A 9,105-nucleotide genomic window follows, 5' to 3' on the forward strand; every position below is an offset into this window, starting at 1 on the left:
TTCCAAGTTTAGCTATTAGCAGAATGAAAGAGAATGAAAAAGAAACCCTAAGCCAAACCTATTTCGGCAAGCCAAAAGAAGGAAAGAAGGAAAAAGGAATTGCCAGGTACGGCACCACACTTCCCAAATGCCGAAATCCCCCTTCAAAGACCTAGCCGAAACTCCCTATCTTAGAGACCCTTGGCCGGCCAACTCTTACTCCTCAAGAGTCCAACATTCGGCCAAAACCACACTCCTTGATCAGCTCCTAAATCTTCTCCCTTATCTCCTCCTTACTCAATCTCCTTACCAGCTCAAACTCCTCCTAGCAGAGTTCCCCTTGAGTTCCATCACATCCCCTTTTTGTTCAAAAAAAAAATAATACCTTGTGACTTGAACCTTAGCTCCCCCTAAAGATCTACAAGCCACTCCCCCAAACACTTATTGTAACGCCCCCATGCCCGAAACCGTTGCCGGAGTCGAGCTTGAGGAGTTACCGAACATAATTTATCAAATTAAGAACTTCAAATCTTTTGTTTCTACATTCATAGCTTTCTAGCTACTCGCGTCATAGTTACAAGAAAAATCATATCTCGAGTTACGAAACTCGAAATCAAGATCTGTAAATTTTTCCTAAATCTAAACTTATATATCTATTTAATGATTGTTTTCTAAAATTTTTGGTTGGGCCAATTAGTACATTTTATTAGTTAAAGTATCCCCTATTTCAGGGTTTGACTGCTCTGACATTTGTGTATTACGAATCAGATATCTCTCTATAAAGAATTTCAATGACTACGAGGTTTGTTTCTCTTAATACTAGACTCAATAAGGAATCTGTACATATATATAATAACTTCTAATTATTTTTGTAAAATTTATTATGAATTTTTAAAGTCAGAACAGAGGATCCAGAAATCACTCTGGCCCTGTTTCACAAGGTTTCAAATATCTCATAAAGTATAATCTATATGCCTATTTTTTTTATCCATATGAAAATAGACTCATCAAGCTTAAATTTCATAACTTTCTCATCATTTAATTCCATTTATACTATTTTTAGTGATTTTTCATATTCATGTCATTGCTGCAACAATATTCTATTTTAAGGCAAATTTCATCTTTTCATGAGTTGTTATAAACTAGATAACCTATTAAACTTCCATGATATCAAACATGATCTAAATTTAACCATCACCATGACTTATCAATATCAAACATTTTCTCAACCAATCATGGCCATATCATAAAATTATTTACACAAAATAAATATATTGCTATACATGCCATACTTAAGTTTTACAAGCCATTTACCCAGATGAAAGTCCTTTGGATAGTGTGATCGAACCTTCGACCCGTCCCAATTCCCGAGCTGGCTTGTTCAAAAATACAGTAAATAAAGAGGAGGGAGTAAGCATAAATGCTTAGTAAGTTCATATGTAAATAACAAGTAACATAACAATACAAATATACCAAATAACTTTAGCATGGTATCACCAAAACATATATCATATTTCTAAACATCATTCATCATCTTACTACCTTATCATTGTTGTATCTATTATCAACCCGAGGGTTAAGAACATACCTGTCCAAAGTTTCCATTTCACAACACTTACCAAAACGTCGCTTGCATCTTAAGTGTTCTTTAATTTCACTAGAAATTTCACCCGTTGAACACATCGGAATACAACTCAGATACACGGATAATTTGCACATAAGTGCCTCATATGTAATCAAGAAATCATGTAACCCGCCCCTAAGTGAACTCGGACTCAACTCAACGAGCTCGGGCATTCGCATCCATAAGTGAACTCGGACTCAAATCAACGAGTTCGGATGCCTAGTTACATTTCACGAACTCGGACTCAACTCAACGAGTTCGGACATTCGCATCCATAAGTGAACTCGGACTCAACTCAACGAGTTCGGATGCTCAACCATCCTAGTGACATGTCACTTGTATCCTAATCTATTCCTAAGGTTCAAACGGGCTTTTTTCCTCGATCTCACATTGCCGTCTTCCATGGAATATCGGAACTGATACTTGGTAGCAATTCATATTTATCAAGTAGTAAACATAATTTGCATATTACTCAACATTAACCACAAAGCATAATATTTCACGATAAAAAAATCAGCATATCATATAATTAACATCAATAACTTAAAAATAACAATTATGCCACATTATTTACACATGAACTTACCTCGAATGCGAAAATGGCTACTTTTACCATTTCGTCCACAACTTGGTATTTTTCCATTTTAGCCTGAATTTCAGTTTTCCTCGCTCTATCATTTAAAATATAGTCTAATTAGGACTCACATTATTCAAATTGACCCAAAATCATATTTTTGCAAAATTACAGTTTTTCCCCTAAACTTTTGCATATTTACACTTTTGCCCCAAAGCTCGTAAATTAAACTTCAGCCTATTTTCTTATGTTTTATGACATGATGATCATTTTTCCCTTCTATGGAAACATCAAATTCTCATTCTAACATGTACTTATGACTATTAGGTATTTTTACCGATTAAGCCCTTTTGCTCGTTTTCACTTAAAACCGAGTAGTACAAGTTGTCTAAGATAATTTAAAACCTCATATTCTATCATAAAACACCAAAATACACAAATTTCACCTATGGGTATTTTTCCAAATATGAACCCTAGGTTGAATTATTGCTAGCATAAGCTTAATCGAGCTACCGGGACTCCAAAAACGTAAAAATCATTAAAAATGAGGCTAGAACGGACTTACAATCGAGCTTGGAAGCTTGAAAAACCCTAGCCATGGTTTCTCCTTGCTATATTCGGCCATGGGGTTGAAGATGAGCAAAATTGGCTTTTAATTTTGTATTTTAATTCATTTTACCCCTAAATGACCAAAATGCCCTTACTACTAAACTTTCCAAAAATTCCATCCATGTCCAATTTTTTTCCATAGACTTAGAAATTGGTAAAATTACTATTTAAGACCTCCTAATTAATATTTCAAAACAATTTCATACTAGAAACTTCTAGAATACAAGTTTTACAAATTATTCGATTTAGTCCCTACATTCAATTTAAGCACTTTATGCATAAAACTTCTTCATGAAATTTTCACACGATCATGCAATCATATCATAGACCTCAAAATAATCATAAAATAATTATTTCTATCTCGGATTTTGTGGTCACGAAACCGCTATTCCGACTAGGCCCAAAATCAGGATATTACAACTCTCCCCCCCTTTAGGGATTTTCGTCCCCGAAAATCTTACCAGGAAAGTGGTCTTCACTTAGATTCCTCAATTTCATATTCGGTGCTGAAGAACTTTCACTCAGGCGGTGCCGCCAATATATCTCATTAATTTCTCATATATTCTGAAAGTTTACGAACTCATCTCTTAATTTTTCTTAAATTTTCAACCCTTCTCTGTTTCCCTTGTCATCTTGACATAAAACCAGATCTCAATTTGGTTAATGGAGACTAGAATTCCAAGAAATTAAACAATCAAAAAGACCTGAAATTCCATGAATCTGATGAGTAGGAATTCATTCACTACCGATATGATTTATAGATCTTGCCAAACATTTAACAATAGGATACATCACATTTTCCTCTTTCCGCCATGGAAATAATTCTGATATGGCCTCAAGAATAATCCTTCTCATTTCCATCCCAATATTAACACTGGCAAGGATAATTTTGACAGATTCCAATGCTCGGCTTTAACCCCTTTAACAACTCCGATTTTATGTAACATCGAAAGCTCTAAACTATCACATTACCTCACTGTCTTGAAACACATCACAATTCATACAACGGTACATTACTGAAAGTCAGAAAGTCTTTACTCAATGTAGACTAGTCTAGTTCAGACGCTTCGATTACCAATATTCTCATCTATCCAAACTTTGCCAACATGTAATAAACTTTTTCAGCTTTCACAAGACGAAAACCTTATCATTCGTAGTGACTTTAACTAATATCCAACTCTTTCTAATAAATATACACTTCTCGTTCAGACTATTTACTCTTTTATCAGTACAAAAATGAAATTATATTATCAGACTTGAGAAAAATAATCTTGACATAATTGTCACATGAAATCTTTCAAATAAATAATTCACCATACCGACTGAAACTCGCGCTTTTATCACCTATGCCTTTACTGATGTCAATTCCTTACACAGAAATTAGAAAAAAAATCCCAATACTAAAATCACCACATTACCAAGATCAAATTAGAAGTATAGTCATATTTGACATGATTAGCACGAGCTGAAGAACGCACTTCGAACACGAGTCATAATTGACAAATTATGGAACAAAGATAACAAGGAAACCAAATAAAGAAATCCAAGATACGATACTATGCCGGAAATCGAAAACCAAACTCATAGAGAAAATACAGAATACCCCGATAATTCTTCAAAGAAAGAAAGTCCAAAAGAAAACATCATTTAATACCACTGGAATCAAATATAACAAGAACAATATATCTTCCCATACATATATATCAGATGAAGCATCAAGTAGAAGAAACAGAATCATAATATTCTTATCAGACGAAATGGAATAGAATACCCGATGAAATAGAGCAATATAAATTATAAACCAGTCAGACTACCAATGCTTTCATCCAACACCAGGATTAAAAGACATTCCCATATAACAAGAATTTCTTCAGAAGATCAATAGCCATAGAAATATTTCTGAGAACGGCTAAACACGTAGAACATCTCAAAAGAGACTGCTAAATCTGTCCAGTCATAACTGTCACACTCAGATAGTTCACATTTCAATTATCATTTCCCCAACTAGTTCTGCCGTCACAAATTTCATATTAAACCATTCACTAAAGAAGGCCAGTTCTGAATAAATTTCGATTTACACTTTTCTCGACCTTGCACCTGAGTAATTCGGTTTACCAAGGAGAATTCCTTTTCTAACTGGGATAGTGCATAACTCCAATAATCTTTACGTCAATCCGATACTTTACTGGCTCTGACTTTACTTATCAGCTCATTTTCAATCTCTGATCATACTTATAATTATTCTATCACTGAACTCTTTGGGTTCTCAACCGAAAACTTATTCAATACAAATCTCATGAAATTCCATTATAAGTACCACTTTGGTAAGGGGGAGGGGTTGTAGGACCTCTGACTCGACTTTCTTATACATACACATATGACACAACTCCCATCATCATAGCAACATCATCAAAATCATGTCATTCATTCATGTTGGCTTACACCAATTTTCCTATTGTCCCATTTAGACAATATACTTATGCATACATTCTATGTTTTCTAGATAGCTTTACTTATCCATTCATTTAATTAAATTAATTCATGCTCATGACATCATATAAGGCCAAACAAACATAGATATTTGCATCATAATCACAACTTTCATTTCGTGCATCATCATGTACATATCATTACAATCATATAATTCAGTCCAACAATTTAACATAGATAAGTTCATTTCATTATAATCCTTTATCTCATAAAAAATTGTATATCATTAACATTCATCAACATTCAACGTCCAATCAAGACAAGGACATTTTCATTCGTATCATGATATTATGACCTTTATTCATACCTCTACTACTTTCTATTTATTCCGTTCATCTTATCAAGTAAGCCACATACACTACATAGTATGAGCAGTAAGCAAATATGGATATTTATCACAACATGAACTTTCATCTCACATATTATCACATATGTATCATAAACTTTTATTCATACTTTTCTGAACCGAGACTTATCATAATCATAACTTTACTCAAATACCTTCGCATAACATTGAACATGGTCAGCGCAGCTCGGTTGGAGAGTACCCTGTCTAAATAAGACGATACTCATACGCGTCGGAAGACATCACACTATCACAGATCAGTGGCATGTATAGCTAAACTTTTACACATGCTAGGTTAGTCCGAGAACCGACTAAACCTGCTCTGATACCACTAAATGTAACACCCCCATGCCCAAAACCGTCGCCGGAGTCGAGCTTGAGGAGTTACCGAACATAATTTATCAAATTAAGAACTTCAAATCTTTTGTTTCTACATCCATAGCTTTCTAGCTACTCGCGTCACAGTTACAAGAAAAATCATATCTTGAGTTATGAAACTCGAAATCAAGATCCGTAAATTTTTCCTGAATCTAGACTCATATATATATTTACTAATTTTTTTCTATAATTTTTGGTTGGGCCAATTAGTACAGTTTATTAGTTAAAGTTTCCCCTATTTCAGGGTTCGACTGCTCTGACATCTGTGTATTACGAATCAGATATCTCTCTATACAGAATTTCAATGACTACTAGATTTGTTTCTATTAAAACTAGACTCAATAAGGAATCTGTACATATAAATAATGACTTATAATTATTTTTGTACAATTTATTATGAATTGTTAAAGTCAGAACAGAGGATCCAGAAATCACTCTGGCCCTGTTTCACAAGGTTTCAAATATCTCATAAAGTATAATTTATATGCCTATTTTTTTTATCCATATGAAAATAGACTCATTAAGCTTAAATTTCATAACTTGCTCATCATTTAATTCCATTTATACTATTTTTAGTGATTTTTCAAATTCATGTCATTGCTGCAGCAATATTCTGTTTTAAGGCAAATTTCATCTTTTCATGAGTTGTTATAAACTAGATAACCAATTAAACTTCCATGATATCAAACATGATCTAAATTTAACCATCACCATGACTTATCAATATCAAACATTTTCTCAACCAATCATGGCCATATCATAAAATTATTTACACAAAATAAATATATTGCTATACATGCCATACTTAAGTTTTACAAGCCATTTACCCAGATGAAAGTCCTTTGGATAGTGTGATTGAACCTTCGACCCGTCCCGATTCCTAAGCTGGCTTGTTCAAAACTACAGTAAACAAAGAGGAGGGAGTAAGCATAAATGCTTAGTAAGTTCATATGTAAATAACAAGTAACATAACAATACAAATATACCAAACAACTTTAGCATGGTATCACCAAAACATATATCATATTTGTAAACATCATTCATCATCTTACTACCTTATCGTTGTTGTATCTATTATCAACCCGAGGGTTAAGAACATACCTGTCCAAAGTGTCCATTTCACAACACTTACCAAAACGTCGCTTGTATCTTAAGTGTTCTTTCATTTCACTAGAAATTTCACCCGTTGAACACATCGGAATACAACTCGGATACACGGATAATTTGCACATAAGTGCCTCATATGTAATCAAGAAATCATGTAACCCGCCCCTAAGTGAACTCGGACTCAACTCAACGAGCTCGGCCATTCGCATCCATAAGTGAACTCGGACTCAGCTCAACGAGTTCGGATGCCTAGTTACATTTCACGAACTCGGACCCAACTCAACGAGTTCGGACATTCGCATCCATAAGTGAACTCGGACTCAACTCAACGAGTTTGGATGCTCAACCATCCTAGTGACATGTCACTTGTATCCTAATCTATTCCTAAGGTTCAAACGGGCTTTTTTCCTCGATCTCACATTGCCGTCTTCAATGGAATATCGGAACCGATACTCGGTAGCAATTCATATTTATCAAGTAGTAAACATAATTTGCATATTACTCAACATTAACCACAAAGCATAATATTTCACGATAAAAAAATCAGCATATCATATAATTAACATCAATAACTTAAAAATAACAATTATGCTACATTATTTACACATGAACTTACCTCGTATGCGAAAATGGCTACTTTTACCATTTCGTCCAGAACTTGGTATTTTTCCATTTTAGCCCGAATTTCAGTTTTCCTTGCACTATCATTTAAAATATAGTCTAATTAGGACTCACATTATTCAAATTGACCCAAAATCATATTTTGGCAAAACTACAGTTTTGCCCCTAAACTTTTGCATATTTACACTTTTGCCCCAAAGCTCGTAAATTAAACTTCAGCCTATTTTCTTATGTTTCATGACATGCTGATCATTTTTCCCTTCTATGAAAACATCAAATTCTCACTCTAACATGTACTTATGACTATTAGGTATTTTTACCGATTAAGCCCTTTTGCTCGTTTTCACCTAAAACCGAGTAGTACAAGTTGTCTATCATAATTTAAAACCTCATATTCTATCATAAAACACCAAAATACACAAATTTCACCTATGGGTATTTTTCCAAATATGAACCCTAGGTTGAATTATTGCTAGCATAAGCTTAATCGAGCTACCGGGACTCCAAAAACGTAAAAATCATTAAAAACGAGGCTAGAACGGACTTACAATCGATCTTGGAAGCTTGAAAAACCCTAGCCATGGTTTATCCTTGCTATATTCAGCCATGGGGTTGAAGATGAGCAAAATTGGCTTTTAATTTTGTATTTTAATTCATTTTACCCCTAAATGACCAAAATGCCCTTACTACTAAACTTTCCAAAAATTCCATCCATGTCCAATTTTTTTCCATAGACTTAGAAATTGTTAAAATTGCTAGTTAAGACCTCCTAATTAATATTTCAAAACAATTTCATACTAGAAACTTCTAGAATACAAGTTTTACAAATTATTCGATTTAGTCCCTAATTTCAATTTAAGCACTTTATGCATAAAATTTCTTCATGAAATTTTCACACAATCATGCAATCATATCATAGACCTCAAAATAATCATAAAATAATTATTTCTATCTCGAATTTTGTGGTCAAGAAACCGCTATTCCGACTAGGCCCAAAATCAGGATATTACACTTATGTGGCGTCACATGCCACTTTGCCATAGGTCTCTCTTGTGCCCTGTTTTACCATCTTTAATTTAAAAGCCCACAACGCCAAAACCCTCTTTCTCCAAAATTTGGAATTCAGAAATCGCCTCGAATTGGATTTATTCTTGGGCCTTTTAAAGGCCCACTAACATACTCAGACCCACAATAGACAGTTAAAACAAAGAATTTCTAAAATTTATTAAAAATCACAGAAATCCAGAAAATCTCAAAAATTGGGGCGTTACAAGCACCTTCTCACGGGTGTGGCACACAGCAGTGTTCCTACTGAGCCCAAGCCTAGTTCTATTCGGAGAAGGGAACTTTTGAGTGTTTTGAAGCATTTTAAAGCCT

The sequence above is a fragment of the Gossypium hirsutum genome, chromosome A01 (assembly GCF_007990345.1).
Source record: "Gossypium hirsutum isolate 1008001.06 chromosome A01, Gossypium_hirsutum_v2.1, whole genome shotgun sequence".
NCBI classification, from domain to species: Eukaryota; Viridiplantae; Streptophyta; class Magnoliopsida; order Malvales; family Malvaceae; genus Gossypium; species Gossypium hirsutum.